Source organism: Corvus kubaryi, unplaced genomic scaffold (genome assembly GCF_017639235.1).
Source record: "Corvus kubaryi isolate FWS band 111438036 unplaced genomic scaffold, C.kubaryi_AGA036_p1.0 split1-131, whole genome shotgun sequence".
Lineage (NCBI taxonomy): Eukaryota > Metazoa > Chordata > Aves > Passeriformes > Corvidae > Corvus > Corvus kubaryi.
Genome location: NW_024582073.1, coordinates 12498998 through 12525324, shown reverse-complemented (window position 1 = coordinate 12525324; position 26327 = coordinate 12498998). Strand labels below are relative to the sequence as shown.

The window sequence follows — 26327 nt, the reverse complement described above, 5'->3', positions numbered from 1 at the left end:
TTCACAATTTTATTGGACTGAACCCTCATGTGCATCATCTCGTTTTTATTGCTACAGCACTTATTGCAAAAAAACCACAGGCAGACAAACATATACAGACAGGAAAAAGACAAAGAAAAATACAGAATAATAATATAAATTCTTCCTCGCCCTGTGTCATAGGTTAGCAAGCATAGTCCCGGAAGGGACGTCCTTGCTAAGGGGTGCTTACAGTTTCCTCTGGGAACTGATAGAACCTATCAGCTGGCCAGTTTGAATATGGACAATTCTCTAAGCCACTTAAAGTTGTGATCACCTCTGTGATCCACATTTAAGAATAGGCAAACTCCCCCTCCAAGCTCTCTCTCTCGTTTCCGGCGCTGGGACAAGTGGCTGCAGGCCCCGTGTGGGGGCCAGCGGGCCCGGCCAGGCCCTGCCTGGGCCAGGCCGGGCCGGGCCACGGCCATCCGGGAGCCATGGACCTGTTCCAGCCGTGGAACCCCCCCCCACTGCCTTGCCGTGGGCAGCCGGAGCGGCTCGGCTCTCCCCCCTCTCCACTGCGATAAGAAAAATTCAACATTCCAGCTGCAAAGCTGCAAGGCCGAGGTGAGATTAACCCTTTTATTGCTGTGAAGAGCTGAAAACCTGAGGGAAGAGAGAGAGGAGATGCTTAAAGCTGAAATTCTGTTGTGAAGCTATGATATATCAGAGTATCCTGTTGTAATTTCATGAAGATATGGGGGGTGGAGTGTTCAACTCGTGAGCAAAAGCACCTGCGCTGAGATAGGCAGATGCTGACGCAGCTGTAATTTCATGAGAAGTTTGGACAGGGAGAGATGAACCAGATGAGGACTTTTGCTCCAAAGGGGAAAGGAGAAAACCTCAGTCCGTAGAGATGAACCAGATGAGGACTTTTGCTCCAAATGGGAAAGGAGAAAACCTCAGTTCCTAGAGATGCTCCCAGAGATAGTCCTAAAGATGAAGATGATGAAGACCCTTTGCTCCCAGGGAAGGAGAAGGGCCTCTGTTTTTGTTTCTGAACGGCTCAACCTTAAAATTGTACCCCAAAAAACTTCAAGAGTGGACCCTCGAAGGCAGTTGCGGGAAAAGCTGCAAGTCGGGGGAAAGGACTCACACGCAGGCAGAGAGACTCCTCTTCCTAAATGGACTGAACAATATTTGGAAGTGGGCGGCTGTCTCGTTGTGATAATGTTTTCATAGCATGAGCAAGAAGAGACTTCTCTCTCTAAATGGACTGAACAAGGTTATTATGGCAGTGGTAAACAGACTGAACATCTTAAGGGTTGTCTTTTCACATTGTCAGTGGGAGAAGGGAGGAAGGTGGGGGGAGGAGGAGAGTTCTGAAGGTGGTATAATTTTTTTTCTTCTTTTAGGTCTGTTAATAAACTTCTTTATATTCTTTCAAGTTTGGTGCCTGTTTTGCATTTCTCCTAATTCTTATCTCACAGCAGATAAACAGTAATGAGTATTTTAGACCAAACCACTACACCCTGTAGACAGGTTTTTACATCCTCTATCTAGCTTCTCTTCGGTATCACTCTAGGCCATAATTGTGACAAATATTAACAGACTGGGAAAGTCCATGCAGTGCTTTGAATCTACTGATGTACATTTTTTCAACAGAAATTCTAGGCAATTATGAAAGTAGTTCATAACATTTTACGAATAGTTCATTTAAAAAATTCCGTCAGAATTAATTTAAATGTATCCTGTGGGACAAATTCACTGCAGGTTTAAGTCAATGCAGTCTTGTTGGGCATATCTTCTTCCAGGGCAGGGGAGTTAAACCCTATTTATGTGGCAATGACTGTAATAAATTTTATTTCCTTACCTATGTCTAGATCCAAACCATCTAAACTCATAGTTTTAAGGAACAATCAAAGGATTTGTGTTTAAAGCCAGGAATTTATTGATGGTATAATTGAAATCTTTGCAGTATCACCAGTGTAGACTTGCTCTAATTATTGCAGGTGTTCTGGTTCTGGCCAGGACAGGGTTAATTTTTGCAGTAGCCAGGAGGGCCATCGCTAGGACCCAGAGGTTATGCTATACAAACTCACATCATTTTTTTAAGGATGCAGGAAGGGCTGGCTTCCAATTGGTCAGGTCAAACCTGGAGAGGTCGGGTATTTTCTATCCTTGTGGGGTTTCTGTGGGAACGATTGTCTTCTTTCTTGTACACTCTGTCATTAGTATTGTTGCTGTTACTGTTTGCTTTCTTATCTCATTGCTGTTTCCAGTAAATTTTTTTTATCTCAGCCTGTGATCTTTACCTTCCTTGCCTCCACTTCCTTCTCCATCACGATGCAGCAGGGATGAAGAAGGCAAGTGAGCAAGTGGCACTTGGTTTAGAGTCTCAGAGGGAGCACTAAATAGGAGAGTACCATTCCTAAACCATGACAGCAGGAAAAGAAACAATACTTTTATGCCGAAAATCTTTAAGTACTAATAACAGGGGTAGAATTCTTATATGTGCACTCCCTAGCTTCTACTCTGTTTCCTGGTGGTGTGCTTGCTCTTCGCCTTCTGTTTCCAGATCTTAAGGTTGGTGCTTTCATTCCCATGGTGGTAGGGATGTTATGGTCAGGTTTCCGCCTTTGACATTCTTCACTGGAGATAATACGGTGCTGCTATTGATAATTTCTTCCTCCTCTATCTACTCGTGATTATTTTTACAGGTCTGCTGACGTGCTTTCACACCTTGTGTTGCTCTACACCTTCACACTGCATCCAGTTTTACTTTATATGATGGCTTTTACTGGTGTTTAACCAAGAGCCAGTTTAGCTCTATGTTTGATATTCTTTAACTGACACTTGCTGAGTTGTTGATAGCCTGTGTTTCATCCCCTGTCTTCATGAGGCTGTGCTCCTCTAGGAGCATTCTCTGTCTCCACTTCTCAAGGCCTGTGCTGTCACACCAGGTCTATTTTTCTCTGTAGATTTTAAAAATTGTGCTAATGTCAAACAAAGATAAAAAAATTAGCCATAGCCTCCCAGTTAGTTACAAAAATTGCTCTTACATCTAAACCAAGTCACCAAGGTAGGTCAAAAAAACCTAAGAGAAAACAAGCTTGACAAGCCTTAGTCCTGAGACTGCACAAAATCAGTTCAATGTCTTCCCCATGTTGCTAGCAATGACAATACTATGCCACAGGGTAGCAAAGAGGACATAAAAGTACCTGAAATTTTAAAATAATAGAACGCTAATGAAGAGAATAGAAAATAACTGAGCAAGCAGAGGAAGATGCCATGAAACTCCTACAAATTGTTCATTATGTCCCTCAAAATTTCCCAGTGGCCTCTAACATTTAATGAATATGTCACATCCTTTACAACAATAAGAGAAGAAAAAAGAGTAATTTGTAGCAAAACAACTATTGAACAGATTGGATTAATCCATAAGTATTTCATAATTATCATTCTTTCTCTATCAAGGACTTGAGACCACCTCTGTCATTGTCTTACCTGTGTCAAGAGATAGCCTTGCCAAATAATTTTGGAGATACTTTTTTTCCAGATTAAGTCAATATTTGAAAAGTGTTTGTTTTAGAGGGAACAAAAAATGTATTATTTGTGAACAGTCTGGTCATTAAACTAAAAATCTCTTGTATCTTCAAAAATGGTGTCAAGTTTTCTATATTGTTCTATAATGTTCTACTTTTGTTCCCCCTGAGGGAAAAAAAGTAATTTGGGATGAGGGTATTCTTTAAAGTCTGACTTCTCCCATGCAGTTGAAAAAGATACCTATCGGTGCCTTTTGCCACAGTGGTTTTCTTTGATATGATAATTTGGTCATTAGAGTTGTATCACAGAATATTTACTGTAGGGAAAACAAGAAGGAAAAAAAATAGGGAAGGAACACATTTCAATCACAAATGTGTGAACAGGACTGAATCTTTTTTAACATGTTGGCATATAAGGCCTGGATATGGATGATATAGCTTTTCATCATAGTGCTATTGTCAATGGCATATTATTTGCACATTTGGAAAATGCTGTGGTTGAGCTCACAAACTGAATTTATGGATGACAATAAAATTAAGTATATACTGAATACAAAATTTCTCTATTTGTGAAATAAAGAAAATGAGGAGAAACACATCTCTGCCTACTAGCGCCCTTTCAGAGTTAAGGAATCTGATTTCTTCTTTTTCTTTTTCTGTAGGGTCAATTAATATTTAGTTATTCAATGCAAACTGATTTCTGAAAAAAAAAGGATTTTGAGGTTTTTCCAAAATACATATAACTTTATGGATGGGTCATTATAATGGAAGAGACAGATCCTGATCCTCTGAGATAAAGCAGGTAATTGAACCTGTCTCTTTAGACAAGTAGTGTAATCACTGAAATGCAAAGGAACTGATGAAAGAGGATATGAGGGGATTAGGAAAAAAATTATTTGTACCCCTTCCTCTTTAGACTGAATTCATAGGATATGTCCATCAATTTTGAAAGAAGGTTAGTTAACTGAAATCTGGGAAAGGGTCATGTGTCTTGTAGTGCTAAAAAGCTCAGAGGTACACTACTGCTACCTCTACCCAAGACTGATGTTTTTACTATTTCCTCAAGAGATTAATTCCTTTCCTAGTATATTGAATCTCACTCCTACCTGAATGTTTCTCTGTGCCTCTCTATCAAACCTAAATTAATAATTTGACTTTCATGAAAAACATGAATTACTAGTGATAGACTTAATAAAATAAATGCTCAAAATATGATCTTTGTTGTTAATGGCCTGATAAATCTGACTTAAAATTTTATCTCAGAATACTGTACATAAGAATTTATGATCTTTACTCTGTTGGCACCATAAAATGCCAACATGCATGGTAATCAAGGGAAAAAAAGCCATAGACTCATAAGATCATGGAATATCCTGAACTGGAAGGGAACAACAAAGATCATCAAATCCAATTCCTGGCTCAGCACAGGACAACCCCAAAAATCACAGCATGTTCCTGAGCACATTGCCCAAATTTTTCTTGAACTCTGTCAGGGTTGGTGCTGTGACCACCTCCCCGGGGAACCTGTTCCAGTGCCCAACCACTCTCTGGGTGAAGAACCTTTTCCTGATTTCCAACCTAAACCTCCCCTGACAGAACTTCATGCAGTTCCCTCAGGTCCTGTCACTGGTCACAACAGCAAAGAGATCAGTGTCTGCCCCTCCACTCCCTCTGTGAGGAAGCTGTAGACTGTGATAGGATCTTGCTTCAGTCTCGTCTTCTCCGGCTGAACAAACCAAGTGACCTCAGGTGCTCCTTGTATGGGTTCCCCTCAAGACCCTTCATGTCTTTATAGCACTCTTTTGGATGCTCTCTAATAGCTTTATATCCTTCTTACACTGTGGGGCCCAAAACTGCCCCCAGCACTCAAGGTGGGGCCGCCCCAGTGCAGAGCAGAGTGGGGCAATCCCCTCACTTGCCCAGCTGGTGATGATGTTCCTGATGCACTCCAGGACACAACTGACCTCCTGGCTGCCAGGGCACATTCAATTTGCCGTCAGCCAGGACACTCAGGTCCCTTTCCATGCCAATGCTTTCCAGCGTATCACCACCCGGTCTACACGGACATCCAGGATTGCCCCATTCCACGTAAAGGATCTGGCACCTGTCTTTGTTAAACGTCATACAGTTGCTGATTGCCCAGACCTTAAATTTGTCAAGGTCTCTCTACAGGATGTCTCTGCCTCCAAGGGAGTCAACAGCTACTCCCAATTTAGTATCATCAGAAAACTTGCTTAGTATCCCTTCCAGTCCTGCATCCAGGTCATTTACGGAGATGTTGAAGAGCCCAGGGCTGAGGATAGAGTCCTGTGGAACCCCACTAGTGACAGGTGACCAATGATAGCTTAAGTGCAAGGACTTAACTTTGTTTCATATTGTATTCAGGAGTAAAATATGCTCTATTTTATTGCCAGCTGTTTGATTACACAGAGAAAATATTCATTTAAATCGCTTGCCCAGCTACTCCGTCTGTTAGAGAACTATTACTACAGCTTACAGTGATTAAAGGCATGAAAAACATTCTAAAGGAAAAGTGACCAGTGGAGCTGAGAAGCTGAAAAGGAAAAAGAATTAAATGAACTCAGAAAAATTAGTTTGTGTAATAGTGCTATGGCAGCACTTTCTTATTCTTGTTAAACAGTAAGAACAAGGTAATCCTTTGGAGTTCCTAGCTGGCATTCTTAACAATGACACTCGATGCATTCCAATGAGGTTTTATGTCTCAGTAGTTCCTTGGGCAATTTACTATTGGTTTAAAAGCTGTCAGTCAACAGATACTCTCTAGGTACAGTACTTGACTGGCACTGAAAGTTTTGGATTACTAGAGAAAAATTGTAGCCTTGTTCAAAATTGTGATGAAAATCTTCAATGTAAAGCTCCACAGAAGAAAATCTAGCTAATGTGTCTTTCTTTACAGTCCTGTAGTGAGAGGAATATATGTTTTCATATGAATCAAATCTTGTTTCAGAATAACAGCTGATCACTCCTCCCTATCATTAACACATTTCCTGGAATGAATTTCATCCTTACATCATTACTATTTAGATGAGACTATGACTTATACATTGTTGCTGTCATTAGATGTCTTTCTACTTCTAGGAAGTTTTTACAGTGTCCTTGTTTTTATTGTTGTTAATCATTTACTTTACACAGCTATCCAAGTTTTTTCAATTTCTCTTAAATCCCTCACTTCATCTTTTAAACTGTATGAACATGTTTGAGAGCCTCGTTGCCTAAAAACATTTTAAAAAGAAATTATTTAAATTTTTTTCAACTTTGTTTAGTCTGTACTTTGACATTTATATTTCTACGTCTAATTATGATACAGAAATTGCTGTATATAGAACTCTGACATTCAGATTGCTAGAAATCTGTTTCAATTTTAATACTTTATAAACAATTAAAGGTTTTCACTCTCTTCTTCTCAAACTTTATTTTTGTTTATGTAATTCTCCTTCCAAACTGTAGTTTAAGGCATTTGTCCCATAGTCTCATGTTGTACAACAAAACTTTCATTGAAAGTGTGATGCCACACTTGCATTATAGAATACACTTTTATGTAGACTGGGTTAAAACCATTATTCAGTACCTATTTGGTAAAGCACAAATTATAATGAAATGATGTCTTGAACAAAATCTAATCAGTTAATTAATTAATTAATTCAGTTAGTTTAAATAAAACTAATTTAAACTTGTAAAATCAACCACAATGAGGAGGTGGAGACATGAGGAATGGGTACATAGATGGCTCATTCCAGTCTCCTAGTTTCAGAAGTTAGGCAATGTTATCTCATCATGTTACAGATCTTAATATTCAAATGGTTACAGACAACATTTGAACTGGCCTCTTGATATCTCCATGTTCCTTGAGAGTTACTCTTTCAGACAGAGTTCAGTGCTAAAATGCTTCTTTTTCAAACTTATTTGTTGCAAATATTCATGTGTAAGTTTTATTTCTTTGGTTGAATGGTCCTATTGAAGTGAATAAGACTAGTGCCTGAAGCCATTAACACACACATACAAGACTCTGCAGGACTAGAGCCATCATTGCTGCATATTTCTAGTAGAGGAGAATAAAATAAACTTTGAAGAATATATGGTGTGTAATAAAAGTATACAAATTGCTTCTGAACTCAGTTTGATAAATTCTAAACAATTTACTTTTAATCGGCTCTGAAATACTGATGTGATATGTTGCATGGGAATTATAATTTGATAAATGGGCATATTTTAGGTTCCATATTGAGTCCAGATGGTTACAGATTCCTTAATATATCCATCCATGTGGCATTTGCACATTTGTGTATCTCTGTCTTCCTCTCATTTATGCTTAATGATGGATTGAATCCAAACAATGCAAGATGTTCTGCAGCAAGCTAAGCTTCTGTTAAGTGGACTGAGAGTCAGATACTTCTGCACAGGATCCTCTTTTTTTCAGCATACTCTACTCCAAGACAATCAATCTCTATTTTATCAATAACATTTCATGTATAAAGAAATGATAGCACAAAGAGCCTCCCTAATTATCCATGAAGGAGTCTAACTTGACAGTTGTGTGCAACATCCTTGCTAGGTTATCAATTCTATTAGACTTTTGAACCAAAGTTATAGTTTTGTATATACTATCTTTTGCAGGTCTGTATTTGATTGTTAAAACAAGCTGCAAATTTCAATTAACTTGGGGCACTCAGATTACTCAGGGCTTTGTGGTTTGTTTGGTTTTGGTGGTGTTTTGTTGTTTTTGGTTTTTTTTTCTCTAGTGTGGGGTTTTTTGTTTGTTTGGTTTGGTTTTTTGAGGGAAAGATGAAGACTTCCAGATTATTCTACCACTTTTATGTGTCCCATCCTCTCACCTCCATTGCCCCCTGTTTCTCATCCACTGATAGAAGAGCTGTTTTTCTTTTGGTCAGGAAATAGAAGACTAATTAGTTGGATTCCCACCAAAGAATTCAATTAACTGAGATAACAACTTCTTCCCTCAGGTCAGGAAGTCCTGTGAGATAGCAGCTGAACTTTACTCTTCTAATGGAAGAAATATCATGTTCACTTGCACTAAGTTCTGAATTTGTTGGTAACCATAAAAAGGAATTAGCAAACAATAGCACTTTTTTTGGTGTGTGTTTTATTGCCTTTGTAAATCAATGTTTCAGTGTTGTGGATTCACAATATGTTATAATTTTCACTGCTCATTAGACTTCTGTGCAAACACATGTAGACTCTGTACCACTTGAGTGGTGAAGGAATAATTTGTTATGCATCCACTTTAACCACTATCTGAGTTCAGAGTTCCTCTCTTCAAATGTGTCTTGGTTTCTTATTGGAGACATATGTCATTGCCATCTCACACATCTGTCATTAGTTATTACTCCTGTCTTAATTATATTATATGGATGAAAAAGAATTACTAAATACTACTTTAACAGTATTTATGGGAAAATTAAGTTGTAGTAATAAAATGGGTCAACTGTTAAGTATTTTGTCTCTGTAATATATTTAATTGTTTTTCATTTGGAAAGCAAAGATTTCCTTTTTCTGCATAACAATATCTTTTTCAGGTCAAACAGTTCCAGTACTAGATCATTAGTTCCTGTATTTTACATAATTCATGAATTTTGGGAATTTTGAATGAAGCTCAGTGCAAATTTCTGTGATTTTGAAGGAAGTTCAATGTGTGTGATTTAGCTATTTTTTAACAGATTTATATCTAAATATTCTGGATGCTCCTAATGTCAAATATGTGGGCTACTTCTAAAGAACAGCTTGTTAGGCAGAAATTCTCAGTTCTTCTATTGGAAATTTCCATTAAACCTAAAATTATGTTAGATACTTTTGTTAGATCCAATCAAATTAAATCACAGAAAGAAGTAAATATTGGTTAATACTAGGGGAGGTTTTCATTTTGGGTAAGTAAGCACCTTACCTATTACAATACTTTTTTCTTCTGGTTTACTATTATTCATCTTCACAAATGCTTTTGACAGATTATAATTTGACCCTATCAATATTGTTCCTGACACTTGTCATAAATTTCATATGTTTTATATATAAAACATCTCAAATCAGAATTGTAAGATATAGAATCTGATGTAAAATATTAAAAGCTATATTAGATAGCTTTGTCCTTACTGAAATTTACGTAGGATTTTTCAAAATCCCATATTTTGCATCATATGACATTTTAATGTATGTTTCCTGATTAGATATGTTAATGTGTGTTTCCTGATATGGAACTCATACTTCCATAGAATTATTTTCATTCCCCATTGGCTGAATTTTAGGATGCTGCCTTCTTCACTTAGATGAACAAGACAAGGATAAAGATTCATACAGCGCTAGTTCAAACAAATGAATTTAGAAATCCTCTTATTAACAAGGAGCTTATTATCTCACATCTTTCCAAGAGTGGTGTTCTGAGTTACTCATATATATGCATCACAATTTGGAATAAATTTTATAAATTTATATCGTGTATATATGGTTGTCTCTTGAGCTGATTTCAATTGTGCATTTTTAACTAGCTGTTATCTTTTTTTGACAATCCATAATTTTCTCTATTTTACATATCTTCTAAATTGCCTTCTGGTTTCTTCTTTTATTGTTTTACATTTATTATTTGTAAGACCTTATTTCTGTTTTTGTCACTCCATGCTCCTTTTCCTGATGATTATCTATTAACAGAAAAAATGAAACTTTCCTTATGAAAAATAAATTCTGTTTCAGAAAAATTACTTTCTTTTTTTTTCTTACTGTGACAGAAAGCCAAATTATGAAATAATAGGAATTCAATTATTTCCAAACACAAGTATGAAGCATTCAATACTTCTAGTGAAGATAAAGTTGATGACAATTGCTCGTGCGGTGCAATTTAAAAGGAATCAGATCAGCCTACCCCCTATCCCTTTCTGACGGATACAATACCATGTAAGATATGAATTACAGTTCTGCAGATATTGTTCTTACCTGCTTGTCTAAGTGCTCTCCCTGTGCTTGAAAATTTCCTCAGCAATCTTTATTTAAGTCTTGGACATTTAAAAAAATTCTGCAGGAAGAATCAGAAATCGCAGCTCACATAGTAACTCATTTAGTCCTGTAATAAGCACACCAGCTGACAAAAGAGAGGCAGAAATTGGAAGCCATCATGTGCATTTGGCAACTCTTGGTAAATCTATTTGAACATGGCAGCAACAAAACAACAGGGATCAAAATTTGGCTTTGTTGAAATAAATGACAAAATTCTTATCTATTATATGGCACCCAAGATATGCTGGAAATTCTCTGAACAAATCTGTATGAGAATATGATAGGAGATGTAGAGGGGGAAATATTTTAAATGAAAATAACTTTTTAAAATGAAACTTTTTAAAATGAAATAATTGAAAAGTTGCTAATTTTGTGACAATGATCCTGGTTTCTGTCAACTATTAATATCAATTGTGGAATAAAATTAAGTATAAAAATTTGTTGTTTACATTATGAAATGCAACACAATTGGCTTGCATATCTCAATTTACTGGAATCCATTTTAAAATCATGATCAAGACACTCAGAGTCTCACTGCACCTGAGGATAGATGGATGGGAAAGAAAAAACTCATTAATTATCTGTAAGAGAATTTTACATATAGAAAAAAACCTAGGAAGCTTTGTGCAGTGGCAGAATGATCTTAGAATGGAAAAAGAGGGATTAGGGTTTGACTTTGGCCAGTTTTTTACTCTGGTTTCAATAATACACAGTCTGAAATAGCCAAAGGGAGAATTTTTCAGTGCAAACCTTTTTCAAGGGCTAGTTGCCCTCACATTTACTTTCTGGAAAGGATGAACAAGAAAGGTTTCCATAGGAACCAAGTGAAAACAAACATTGCGATGCTATTTAAATTGTACATATAGATGTCTTACTATGTCAAAAGAAAGAAGGTTAATAATATTAGAAAACCACTCAGAGGAAAGGTGGCATAATGACATTAGAAAACAGAACCAATAAGCTAAAGAAGCACGAAATACTTACAAGAAAGACTGAGGCTTATTCTGTATGCTGTTTGCTTTTTTATTTATTTGTGTGTTTTTATTATAATTTTATTTCCTTTCAAAATCTCTTCTTTTGATGTGATACAAGCCTGGGGCCAACTGAAATTATTTCAGCTACTCTGAAGTTGCAAACCCTCTCCAAAAGAAGGAAAACTCTTTGACCTCTAAGGAATGGAGAGAGAGATACAGGGTATTTTGAGCTCTCCACCACTTGAAGTTGCCATTCAAAAGGCACAAATCAAAGGATTTTTTTCCCTGAAGAGCTGCTATGTGGAAGGCTGTGTCAAAATGATATATGCAAAAAATCCCATAGGAATCAAGAAGGCATGCATTTTAAAGGAAGAAATGACCACATTATTAATTGCATCTCCATTATGATACCTGATAGTTAACTAATTATTTTATACTAGTGAATACTCACATATTTGAGAAATATGCCTGTCATACACTTTCTTAGACTATGAGAATAAATTTATTTTTAGAAGATTGTTTCCATTCAGTGGAGAGTTGCACTATATCAACAATTCTTGTGATTGTTAGCAAAAAAAGGGTACCTGAATGACTTTTTTTTTATACCTGAGACAAACAATAATGTAATAACTAGTTAGTATTATATAAATATATCCACACTCCTGGATAATCCAGGAAAATAATATTTCCTAAACTGCTGAGCTCATGGTCTCATGCTTAACCCGATACTTCATTTTCATGCTCAACAAGTTGTAAATTAAATTCTACAAAAATGTTCATTAAATCTGGGAATATGAACTGTCTTTCTATCCACCGAAATACAGGCAGCAGCTCTAATTTCATCCTTTTTTTTACCAGCAGAAATTTATCTGAAATGTGTTTATGTACCTTAACTGTACAAGGTTTATTTTTCAACCCAATATGGAATTTTTCTTGTTCTTTTTGTTCAGACCATTAGTCCTTTCTTCAGATCATTTCTCACAATGGAACTATAGAACTGTTTGTTCAATAGCATGAGTTTTGCAAGTAAATTAATATAATATGAATCAAAGGATTTTTTTCTGTTAGTAGGTGACCAAGTCAAACTTCTATGTTCAGAAGGATCAGTCAAGCCTATCAGAATTCTATTGAGATTGAAAAATCTGAAGAGAAACATTTTGCTCTTAGAGCCTCTGTCTGTGACATTAGAATTTTTTTTCCTAATTCCTTTAGGAACTGTCAGCTATGAAGAATGGTCTGATTGACACACAGTCTATAAGTAACTTTCAGTTTTACATAGAGAACTTTGTTTCTCTGTTATACAAGGTCTTTTATCCCATCAATCTAAGACATGAGATTTTATTCTTTTCTTTACAAAGACTGACACCCTATCTACACCTTTTATTCTCCCACTCAACTGGAAGTTGCCTGCGTCTTATCACTTAGTATTCTGTTTCATGGGTCTGTTTCACAAGGGCAATTCTTCCTGCTAGTTAACCTCATGTCATTGATTGATACAGAAATTGCAATTACTGGATAGGTCATTAAAAGGAGGAGAAATTTTGGTGAACAGACTCTTTGGTATCTTACAGTGTTATTTTTTTAAAAAATAGAGACCCTAACATTTCTTCATAGTAGAAAAGAGACCAAATGCAATTGAGACCAACATTTACTTTTTGCTGTGAAATGAAAGGATTTGAAAAGGTTATTTTTAAGTGTTCAAGGCACATTTTGTTTAGTGGGCACAGAAAATTAATTGTTCTCTCTAGTAGTATTATGTCAGTTCTCATATTACAGAAAAAAAAGATGAACATTTGGGGTAGACATTGTTGAAGAAGGCACCACAGAATATTATACCAGGGAGTTTCTGTTTACTGAAGAGGACAAAAATGTATCAGTTCAGCCCAAGAGTCTTCTTAGATTGATACCTTGCCTGTGTCTGGCAAGGAACATCATCGGATTTCCTGTCAAATGTGTTTGATGAGGTTAAAGAAAACATTGCATTTTCCCAATGTACAGCATTATCATCTAAATCTAGAAAAAAAAAAGAAAGAAAAAATATATTCTTATGATCTATTTTATCCTTCTGTTGGGGACCAGCAAGAGCAAGGCAGGGCAATGCCCTCCTCAGCTGAGTATGGTCCTACTGCCTCTATGCAGGATAAGCATTGCAGGGATGGTGATAGCTGCTGGTCCTATTGACAGTTCATTTCATCACAAAAAAATGCAAGGTAGAAGGGACAATTTGAGGTTCATTTGGAAAAATACAGTCTATTCAGAAGGCAGAGCTAAGTACAGAGCTGAGCTACAGAAGAGCTCAAGTAGAGACTGGATGCTTCTGGGTAAAGGGCAGTGGGGTTGGGGTGTTTTAGAATTATGTAATTTATATCCCAAAAATACCTATCTCTTCTTTGTGATTGAAAAGGTATTCCAACTAATTCAAATATAGGTGTCTAAATCTGTACTGATATGTTTTATAGTGCTTAGTGCACTTTATGCACTTTTTTTCATAATTTTTTTGCAGCTCATAGTATTTGTATCATGCAACGAAGTTCAACAGTTAAACTATGCATCTGTCTGTATCTGTTTTGAACATGACACCTACTAGTATACTTTTATTACTTTATTCTTTATTTTGAAAAAACAAAGATAAATTTTTCTGTATTCATCTTTATTCATGCAACACATGATTTAATACACTTAAACATATCACTTTACAGTCATGTCTTTTTCAGTCTAAAACATTCTTGTGTATTTAATTTTCCCCTGTACTGAAGCCAAAGCTCCTATCTTTCCTGTTAAGATTTCTCATGACCTTCTCTAGTTCTTACTATTTCCTGTCTGAGATTAAGGGATCAGTACTGGGCTGATAGAGATATTGGGAAAATAAAGAAGTTAACCATATCTGGTAGTCATTAGTTGTCTACACCAAACTTAGAAGTTTAGCACTTCGCACCTGAGCATTTGTGTCTGTTGTAAAGCCAGGTAGTGCCACATTGCTACCTCAGATCTTTTTTCTCAGAAAAAAGAAAATAAACCATAAACCATAAAAAATCCTGCTACTGGTAGACCAGAGTATTTTAAATAAATCAAGGTTCTTGAATGAGAAGATTTCAAAGAAAAGAAGTTATATCTTTTTTTCAGTGTGCTTTGCTTCCTTGTGTGGTTTGAATTTTTTAGCTTATTTTTTCATGAAATTTACAGAAAACTTAGTAAGAAACTAACTGCTGTACTATCCAGGCAACAAAATACCTTATATTTCCAGGAGGAATGCAGATTTCTCCTCCAAGTTTTTGATCATGTGTTGCACATGTCTGCTGTCAGTCACCAGAATGTTATCACAAGCAATCCTGAGGTAGGTGAACAAGTGTATCCCGGCTATTCTAGTTGCAGCTTCGGAGAGAAAACAAGACAAATTATTTATCTGTCATTTCACATTTTGCTGTGGCTACATTATCTGCTCTAAGGCAAGCAACAAAGTCCAAAACATTACAGAAGAAAAGATGTCTTGCCATCAATCACTGTGACATTTGAGATAACAAAAGCAAGTGCAGACATCATAGGGCTTTAATCATTTCCCAGTAGACAAGAGATGTTTTACAATGTCCACTCACTAAAGATCCTCAGCTGCTACAATTCGGAACACAAAGCACCCTAATAGTTTCAATTTGAAGAAAAGGCACTGAGCTTTAATGCTATGGCAGCCAAAAACCTATGAGACTGTACTTCCATTCCATAACTGACACACATTCTGGTGACAAATATTGTAGTGGCTGCTGCGAAAAAAAATGTCTTGTTTGATAGAATTTATTGATAGAGAGGCAAATGCAAGAGTTAGGATTATGGTGTAGAAATTTTTTTCTTCTTTGTCTGTTATATCTACACGCTAAATGACCATGAATATTTCTAATTTCTAACACATCTGAGGAAAACGAGAGTGTATTTTCTCATTATTTGAGGATTATAATGTCTAGCATTTCCATGGGATGGACTGATGTGATATGGGACACACACTTTGCTCCAAAAGTTACTGGGAAATGAAATTGACATGGATCCAAAGGTGGCTTTTTTCCAGGGAAAAGGAGTTTTCACACAAAAACTAATCTGAAACTATAAAATTCCTGAACCGTAAATATTTATTCCTACACTGTATGGAACTGTAGTAAAAGAGTACTCAAACTGGAATGTACAAAAAATTTATAAAAATGTATCTTTGACATTTATTTATATAGATTTGGATGAGTATTTTAACTAAAGAAAAATGTTTTTTTAAATGATCAACAGTTTTCATTGCTTATGAAAAATTTGCCTCTTATGAAGAGAGGAAAATTTCATTATTATCTCACTTTCAATAGAGGTACCTTCCAATAACGGATTCCTTACTGTTTTAAAATACTAAAGGATGGATAAAGAAATATTGATCATTATCCTCTACTACAGAAATTGTTTACATCCTTTCTTAGTCTTGAAGCACCTATGAAACCACTTGGATCTCATAAGATCTCTCAAAGATAATACTAACATCTGCCATTACTTTCTAAGAAAATATTCAAACTCCTAGAACCTAAATCTCATCACAGCTTCTGTCACAAAGTCTTCAGGAAATACATGAATAGTGACATGGGGTTTTTTTCCCAAAATGAGGATTTCAAATATCTGTAATTTCCTTAACACTTTTTAAATGTAATTTGAATAGAATATATATATATATCATAGAAACATATTGCAGTTTGAGGTTAGAGAGCTAGGAAAGTGCTTTTCCTTAGGAAGATTTAAATAGCTTGTTATGAGTTTTTCCACAGAAAAATTAGCATTTCATATTTTGTGTAAAGTTAACCCTGTTTCCCAGAATTTTAAGGAACTTTGTCTCATGCTTCACTACACACCTTTGTCTTGGTGCTATCAGCCTAGCACATGATATGTAACATTTTCTAGCTTAAGTGATGTGATTTAGGAAAACATATGCAAAATAGTCTTCAAAAATCAATTATACAGGAGTATAATACCAATTTTGCAATATTAATAAAGGTCCTAAGAGACAGCTCAGTTAATTTTGCTCCAAATATAGTAAATTTATCCTCATGTATTATACATTGCTTAAATTTGTGTAATATAAATAATACATAGTGGCTAATAATTTATTTATAAGAAATAAACATAATTTCCTTTTCTTTTGTAGTTTTAAGCCACACTGTTTTTCATGTACTATAGTTATGCCAATTAGCTATGCTTGCTAAGTGTAATAATATGTGAAAAATACAAAAATTATTTCAAGCAATCTTTAAGATCTGTCAGACATATTAGGAACCCCAATAATGTTTTATTCAATAAAAACAATGATGTATTTCTATGTTTTTCAAGCTCAAATTCACCTCTAGTGTCTTTACATTCCAATTAAAGTAAATATATGCATACACACACATGCACATATGTATATACAGAATCAACCAATTAAAAAAACTCATCTCTATATGATGATCTATATGAAGTGGAGGAGGTAGTTAGGAAAAGAATTTAAACTATCTTTGATAAAGAATTTTGTTTTAAGATCCTGTCAGAGCAATGAATAAAGTACTCATGTATGGGTGAGTGTCCTGAAATTTTTTTTTTCTGGTTTAAATACCAGTGAGTAATTTTTTAAAATGGTATATCGTTAAGTTGTGCTTCTGTCTGTAGAGAAAAATAGGGTGTCCAGAAGAGTTTGTACCTGTTAAGAATTTTGTACAAAAAGGCTTGAAATATTATACATGCATGCATATTTGCTCTACTTTTGCTTTTCTCTAGATTTACTGGAACTCCATGACTATATATAGAATTTGGACTGATTATCATCATAAATTCTATACAGAAAAGATTACTTGGGAATATTTTATTTATAGATTAAATTTACAGTAGAAGAACTGAGGTTATAAACAGTTCTTCGAACAAGTAGCTGTGATAGGTAGTATGTAACAAAACAATGAAGTGTGCCTTTAACATTACCAATGACTTTCAGTATTTTACCCTCATATTTGGTTTTTTTCTGCAGCTCCTGCTGGGGAATTTGTGGTTTTTTAGACAAATCTTAATTTTTCTGATACTCCCAGGTGTATCTTCATCATATACTAATATTGCATTCACATTAAGCATGCAGAAAAGTAACAGAAAAGAGGGTAAAACAAAAATAAGCATAACATTAAAAAACCAATTATCTCCATAAAAGAGCGAGAATGTTTGGGGAGGCATAATACCTGTCTTTATGATAAGCTTTCTAATGAAAAAAAAACAAAAAAGAAAATTCTATTAGTTATGTAATAGAAATTTCATGAGAAATCCACACCCCATCTTGTCATATTATTCATTAAAAATGATGGCTCAACATGTCCTTTAGAAGGATCAAGCGAGCCCCTTACTTGCGCATGCAGATTTTAAAGTGTTATACCAAATCATTTCATTTTCTCCACACCAGATGTTGTTTGGCTTGCTATTATTAGACCTAACACTGTCAAGCTTAAATCATTTAAAATTACCAGCTTAACATTCTTTTTAGTAATAGGGGAAAAAAAAAAGCAAGCACAGATGTTCAATACAGGTCCCATTTGCCCTCAGCCTATTTTTGCCTACAGCCTCCTTTTGCATGTCTTCCTTTAAAAGAGCAAAAATATGGTCAGAACATCAGTCTTCATTGACAACAGCTGTTTTTTAGTTTAACCTCATTAAAGCATTAGTTCAAAAGATGCTTCCTTCTCCAGTTTGCAATGTGAAAATCGGACAAGCTGTATTACACTCTCCAAATCTAGACCTATAAATCTTACACCTTTGAATTCAACAAGATTTCTTTCAGCACCGTAAGACAGTTACAGTATAACTCACAAAACTGAAATGCTAATGCATGCAATATATATGCAGGAAACAACTGGGGTAGCTGGCTCCACTGTCATGAGCTATGTTTCACATACCAGCAAGGGAAAAGGACATTGTTGTTAGAGGTAATATGATGTGGCATGGAATAAGAAACATGTTAGGGGATTAAGTCTAATTTTAACTGCTATTTGAAGCCTGGCTGTGACAGCCATCAGTCTTAAAAACCTGAGAAAGATTTTGTTAATTATTTATGATGATAGTGATTTAGTGGTAGATATATCTGATTGACAACTTTTTATTTAAACTTTTTTCAAAAGTAGAAAAAGTGTCTTTTTTTTTAATGGTAGTAATTGTAGAAAAAGAGCTGTAGTTTTTCTTAGAAAATGTTAGAAATAGAGCACTTGAAAAAGTTGAATGTGTATAAGACTGAAATTATTCTCATAGTATTCGGGGTAAATTACAAGACACATTATGTCTGGAATTATACATATATGAGAGAAGACAGATGATGCAAGGAGACTTTTGTGTTAAGGTATGCAGACAGGCTATGCCCATGTTCTGAAGATTAGGTGACAGAACGGAGCCTAAGAATTTACTGAATATGGGATGAGGTATTTCTGGTCAGAACAAATAAGAGTGAGAAGCTTGAAAAAACAGTTTTCAGTATAAGAATAATACCATGAGGGTGAGGCATGGCTGGATTGCAGAGATTACAGTTTGTCAAATATCACAGATAATTAGAAGAGTTCATTTTGGATTCACACAGCACCCAGATAAACACATCAGAAATACCATCTGTGTATGCAAAAAAAAATTTGCAATTTTTTATCAGAAATAGCAAATTTGGATACATAAGGAACAAAACTGTAACCAATAGGAAAAAGTATTAGGGGTGTTTTGTGTTTTATTATCTGGGCAAAGATAAGGACAAAGAAATGGAGACAGAGGTAAATGGGGAAGGAGCATAGGAAAATGGAGACAAGTGGGGTTAAAATGGACTATTTGAATGTAAGCAAGATGGTGGTCAGTACACTTGCCTGACTGAGCTCTACACCTGATCACTGTAAACTTTCCTACCCCTTATAGAGGTCTATTCCTAAAAGGGGTGTGTGTATGTGTACATGTGCACAACCACCACCAGACTACAGACTAGCTAAATAGAAGAAACAAGATGATTCTGTCTCATGACTTATGTGAATGCGGTGTCTGCATATTTGGATGCTGATAAAGGCATAATTCTCTGTCCAGGTTGGCCTGTGTGGCTGTTGTTGGTCTGTGATGTGTATCTGTATATATAACTTGTGCTTGGCCTCATTGCTAATCAGACCTAGAGACTGGTGACTACAGCAGCTGCGTCTATGTGACAGAGACTAGATAAACACTTCCTGGTGTGAGCCCTCCTAAATCTGCAGTAGGGATCACAAAAAACTTCCCTGAAACCCAAAGATTTCTAGCTGTGGCTTCTCCTAGAAGCTGTGGGGGGGGATTTTTTTTTTTTTAATTTTTATTTTTATTTTTTTTAATTATGAAAAGGTCCAGAGTAGTGTCTTCTCATTCCTTGAAAACTCAAGCCTGGTGTCACCTTAAAAAGAAAATGCCTAATGTCAGGTGGATATAAGTAGGATTTGTCCTAATTTTTTCAGTAGCTTCTCCACCTAATCTCATAAGGAACATTTCTAAGTTTCAAGGACTCAGTCATCACAAAAAATGAAGTTCTGTATGTTTCTTTCTTAAGACATCTTCTGACATGTAAAAGTTGATAGACTGCTCAACCTATCCTACCACATTAATCAAATAATCAGTTTTAAGGAAATTAGGCTTTCATGTGAGAAATCCTCAGTTACTTCATTTTTCCTGTCAAACAAATTATAAAAATATTCTGTAGGAGTCATATTTACAGGTTTTAAGTATTTCTGTTTCTTCTCAATAGCTAAGCAATGCCTACCTTGTGTTCTCTATTGGAAATCTTGTGTGTGGGTAGCACAAAAACAAAATGGAAAAATCAAAATCTTTTAGAAAAGACAAATGAATACAATTATAAGTAATATTTTCTTTAAATACAGTATTTTAAAGTTCCTTCCAATATTGTGAAACCATGGAATTACAGGGAAAGACCCTCAGCTGGAGAAGTGTTTATAATGTCTGTTGAATGAGCCAGGCTCATTCAGCACAGCTAGAAAGAGATTTACAATGCCATGTTTCATTGTTATGGAGAAAGGTTTTAGGGATATATTTTTTAAGATTTCATGTACATGTATTTCTGTTTACTCCTTTTGCAAAGGGTTTATACATATTCTGCTTGTTTAGAACATACTCTACAGCACTAAGCACAAGAACATATATTTTGCAAGTCACTGGAGGAACTAAACTGAGCTGGCATATGATTACTTACATGCATGCTTTGCTTTCTTTCACACTCAGTATTCACAATAAGAATAGGAACTGTGAAAATTAATACTTTGGCATTTTATTTTAATCTTGTTTCTGTTTTTAAGAGTGGATTAGCATAATCTCTGTAATTAGATGAGGTCCTCCTTTTTATGGAATTCTCAAACAGCTTTGGAGTTTTTATTTAGTCCATATGGATCTAAAGTACCTGTTAGAATGGGTAGATAGCAGTCAAAATACATATTCTTGCTGTATATATAGTAAGAGAACAGACTTTATGTGAACAGCAGGTAATGACAAAAACAAGCCTGTGTTACATTTCTCTCATGACGCAAATAAGCAATGTCTTGCTAGAGAGGGCAAGGTCTAATATTTGGATTTGTTTTGGCAAAGGCAATTGCATTTTGGCATTTCACATCCTGGATAAATGTTATGGTATTAACATAGAACAGCTTTGAATATGTTGGCTACATTTTATGAATAAAACACTGCACATATTTAACACAGAGAAATAGTTTGTGTTCGTACTTTCCATCTGGAAATAGCAACTATTTGAACCAAGAAAGGAAGGCACTTTGGACATAAAGAAAAGACCCTTAATGGACCTAAGAGTCTGTTAAGACCCATCCTATTCTCTGTTTATTATTTATGGGTTTCAGAAGGCTGGGTCTGTGATTCCTATACTTTATATATGGAAATTGAGGGTATTCATTAAGGAAGGAATTTTTAAAAGAGGCAAAGTATAAAGGTGGATCTCAAATACTTGACTTAGCACTACAGCATAGACATAGGCTGTTGATCAACAGTGTCTAAACTGAAGTGCCTAAAATTCACAAACTATATATAGATACATAAAATTCCTTTTGTGAAAAGTCTAGAAGAATACCAGTATGACAGGATGAAAAGGGAAGGTAAACACATTAGGAAGAAGTCTCAAAAACTACCTCTTGCTAGCTGTCAATCACAACCATCACAAATTGTGAGACAGAACACTCTGCAATAGCAGATTTTTTCAGAGTTCAGTTTTCCCTTAAAATACTCTAATCCACTCAGACATCTACACTACAGGCCGTAGTCTACATAAAAGAATTATGAGGATGAAAGAGAAAACTTGTGGGAAGGATGAAATAAATAGTGTGTTTCTCAGAGGTTATGTCTGATATAAGTCTTCTTTTACAAGTTTTTCTTGCTACACAACAGTTCTAACTGTAACTAGCCCTCTCATTCTTCTCAGTGTGCCCTTTGGTATCCTTGTGTCTCCATTCCAGTCACACGTGCTAGTCTCTTTTTCTCCCTCTCTCTTTGTCATCTTTTTCATGTATGTTAGTGCTCAAAGAAGCTTCAAAAATAGCCATCCTCCCCAGTCCATACAGGATGGGAGTGTGTACAAAGGAGATGGAGGGAGATGATTGTGAACTCAGTGAGGCTTCTTCATTTAAGAGACCCAGAGGAGAAGGAACTTGTGGGAAACAGGAAGTGTCTGAGATAGGGAGTGTCTCTTTTACTTCCCTAGCATATTGAAAAATTGCCAAAAAAAAAAAAAAAAAGTAGCATTACCAGGGTCCCTTAATGGAGTGAAGATTTTGAAACCCTCAGAGTCTGAAGCTGATATTTTATTCATGTTAATCAGAAACAGAGTACTGCGTTATTGTATTTATAAACTCAGGATAAATTGAAATGCTATGTCTCTCATAGTGTCTTGAAATGAAATATCCATGCTTGGGAAACACAGATGATGATGCCCATAAAAGAAATAATGCTTTTGGGGGAGATGTAACCTAAGTGCGGCACAAAGCAAAAAAAAAAAATTGCAGAAAGCCTTTGGTCATCTGTGTGGGTGTACAGCATAAGTTGTCTATTTTTTCAGCAATCACTGAGAATTTTAGAGGTAGTCAGTCAAGTAAACTATCTAGAGGCAACTCTAGTGTCTCATAAATCCTAAAGAACCTGACAGATCATGATTATTTCTAAGGTGCTTCAGACTCTTGGGGTTTTTCTGTAGAGAAGCTGAAACATTTTGAGTCTGTATTTCTGTTGTTGCCTGTGTCTTTCATGTTTTCAAAAGATAGATATTATTTTACAGTACTTTATTTATTTCTGTGGAAGGTTAAAAGGCTGGTGTTGGTGGTCTGGCTTAATATAACTACTTCTTCTAAAACAGCCTTTCTGTGCGACCACATTATGCACTTAGACTAATTGCATCTCAATTTCCTTCTGATAAAATGAGCAAAAACAATGCATGGGGGGCTTTCTTTCCCTCTCTCTTTTGTCTATTCAAAATATAACTTTTTACATCATTGTATTTTATATTTACCTTAATGGTAAATTGAAACATTAGTTTCAATTTTAATTTGATAATAAAAATAGTAAAAAAAAATAGCTTATTTATGACCTATTGTTTCAGAGAATTCAGCTGGTATACAGCTATTTTTTGAAGTAAGAATAGACCTAAACTTCTTTAGGTCTCATTTCAATGAAAAATTTTATGTTTGTTTGCCTGATTCTGTTGAAAAGTTTTATTTTTGCAATTACACAACTTTTCAGATAAAATTACCAAGCAAGAAGTGCCTTTTTCATCTTGGGAGACCTTTTATGACAAACCTCAGGAGAAAGCTCATGACTACAAGTACTGCATTCATCTGAAGGGTAGAAGGAGGACAGACAATTGAAGGTGAAGTCACTGAAATTTTTAGCACAAACATATGAATTAAATATTACAAGGACAAGAAATGTTAGAAGAGACTTGTGAAGAAAAAGAACCTAATTTTGCTTCTTCATTAAATAACAAATATAAAAACTTCAAAGATTTCATATTGGGTTTTGTAGCTAGATACACTATCTAAATTCTGCATCTGTTGTTTAAAACTTGACTTTTTTTCCTGTATACATTATATGTTTTTGCACTTTTCAGTGTTATTTTCTAGAGACTTAGACTTACTGCCCAAAATTTACAGTCTACTCTAGTTCACTATAAACAAGGGACCACACTGCTGAATTACATTATTTGAAGCTGGGTCAAGCTCATATAAAAGATTTGAAAAACCAGTTAAGACTTTTATCAAACACTTGATTTTTTTTCTCCTGTTGTACATCAGTATATCCCCACACATAACATATCTTTGTAAGCATGTAAGACAGTAAGCCATACAGGTAATTTGTCTCATTTACTCCCCCATGTCTTGCACTACCAGAGACAGTTTATGCTGGGTTAAATTACTCCTTATCATCTCTGACTGCTTCACTGTCTTGCATTGCTATAATTATGGAATGTTCCAACATTTGTTCACTGAAAGGATCAACATTTGGAGACAAATACTTTTCCTTTCTATTTTCTAGTCTAACTGAAGAGTATACAAATCATGCGAAAAGTCTGCTGAGGATATCTCCAAACTAATCACTTTTGCTGCCATGCCAGTATCATCTAATAGAGATAGGGGCATGATGAGAACTAAAACTACTTCCCCAGATTGTACAAAGATATGTTTCAGTTAAAATCAATTTTTTGTGATGTATACCAGTTTGTTATAACACTCTTTTCTCCATATCAAGTCTCTGCTAAATCAGTGACTTCTGTAACACAGTCTATGTTTTAGCATCCCTTTTTACTTTTCTAGAATTCTGTTCTCACATCAGGTTTGATCCTTTTCTCAAGAAACACAGATATACTTGCTCAAGGAGGGAATGAGCCCCTTCACTGGTTGACCTGCAACTGACTGCAGCCCTGTCACGGCTGGCTTCAGTCATGCAATGCTGACTGGACACTGTGTAGGTCAACAACCATTGTAACTGCATGGAGGCTATTGTGTGGCAGAAATTCAGATCCCCCAGACAAAGAGGCTTAATGTGACCATATTTGACCACAGAAGGCACCTTAGAGACCATCTAGTTCCAAAATCCCTGTGTTGGACAGGAACATCTTCCACTAGACTAGAGCCCAATTCAACTTGGCCTTAAGTGCTTACAGGGATAGGGCATCCATAGCTTCTCTGGACAACCTGTTCCAGTGCCTAGACCTAAACCTCTCTGAGTTTAAAGCCATTCCCCCTTGTCCTACATGCTCTTGTAAATAGGTTCTCTTCATCTTTCTTGTAGGCTCCCTTTATGTACTGGAAGACCACAATTAGGGTACCATGAAACCTCTTTTCCAGGCTGAACATACCCAATTCTCTTACCCTTAACTCATAGGAGAGGTGGTCCATCCCTCTGATCAACTTGGTGGCCTCCTCTGGACTTTTTCCAACAAGCATACGTCCTTCCTGTTCTGGGGACCACAGACCTGGATGCAGTATTACAGACTATCTGCAGGCAGGAAGCGTTTATTCAACTTGGATTGGGATGACTCCCAAAGTGACATTGTGAATTTGAGAGCCCTCACCTTTTTGGATTAGAGATTATATTTTCTAGGTTATCCTTTCTAAAATGTTGAGGAGACTTGAGTCAGTTTTGTAGGAGACCTCTTCCAGATGATATCACAAATCAGTATGCAAATGGATAATTGGTTTATCTGGTTTAACTGGTTTATAAAATAATTCATACTTGAATGAGGAAGGTATCTTTTCAGCTTTTTACTGGCTAGGCTAGTGGTTTAATGCCTTAGAAAGCCTTGAGCAGCCTAGAGAGGTAGCACAGGTGATCTAGCACTTTAGTAGCTCTAAAATTGGTACCTGTATCAGCTGCAAAGCAAATACCACCAGCAGAAGCAAAGAGGGAGAAATATAGCTCCCTGCTCGCTCAATTTCCCACAGTTAGAAGCTTTCAAATGAAACAGACAACAAGAGATGTTCACAGGAGGGTAGCAGAGCCAAGAGAGGGCAGGGCCTCCCTCGACGGTCTCTTTTATTCGGAGAAGGGGAAAGGGGAGGACTGGGGACGGACCCGGGGTGAGCGGCCAATCAGACACTGCTAAAGAGTCTGAGTTACATTTGGTTTTGCCTGCGCTTAGAACAAAGGAGTTCAAAGCACATGGCAGAGACAAGTGTCTTGGGGAGGGGGAGAGGAAGCTCAGAACAGGCAGCAACACTTGAATATATAATTTCTCTCAGTTTTATAAGCCTCTAAAAAACCATCCTAAGTGGGGTATATTATCTTATCTTGTGAACTATATAACCTCAGCCTTCTAATTTTTCCATAAAAGTTGTTCCTATTAGAAGCACTTATTGAGAACTGCTTCAGTGACATCCTTTCTCACTTTTCCTCCAGTTTTCATAGAATCATAGGATATTCTGAGTTGGAAGGGACCCACTAGGATCATCAAATTCCAGCTCCTGGCCCTGGGGAACAGGGCAGCCCCAAGAGTTACACCATGCAGCTGGGACTGTTATCCAAATGCTTCTTGAGCTCTGTCAGGCTTGGAGCTGTGACCACTTCCCTGGTGAGCCTGTTCAATGCCCAGCGACTCTGTGGGTGAAAAACCTTTCTCTATTATCCAACCTATAGCTCCTCTGACACAGCTTCATACCATTCCATTTGATCCACTGAGTCACCAAAGAGATCAGTGCTTGCCCCTCTGCTTCCCCTGGTGAAGAAATTGAAGCCTGCAGTGAGGTCTTAGTCTCCTTCCGGCTGAACAGACCAAGCGAACTCATCCGCTCCTCTTATGGCTTCCCCTCTAGACTCTGCA

The 26327-nt window shown here is 36.2% G+C and overlaps 1 long non-coding RNA gene across 1 annotated transcript; it reads left to right on the top strand.

Annotated features, from left to right (window-relative positions):
* The first annotated feature begins 4944 nt into the window (after positions 1 to 4944).
* On the top strand, positions 4945 to 26103 carry LOC121676431. Its single transcript, XR_006020456.1, has 3 exons — positions 4945 to 4997; positions 13663 to 13668; positions 26062 to 26103. It is a non-coding gene; the product is annotated as an uncharacterized LOC121676431 (long non-coding RNA).
* Positions 26104 to 26327: the final 224 nt, after the last annotated feature.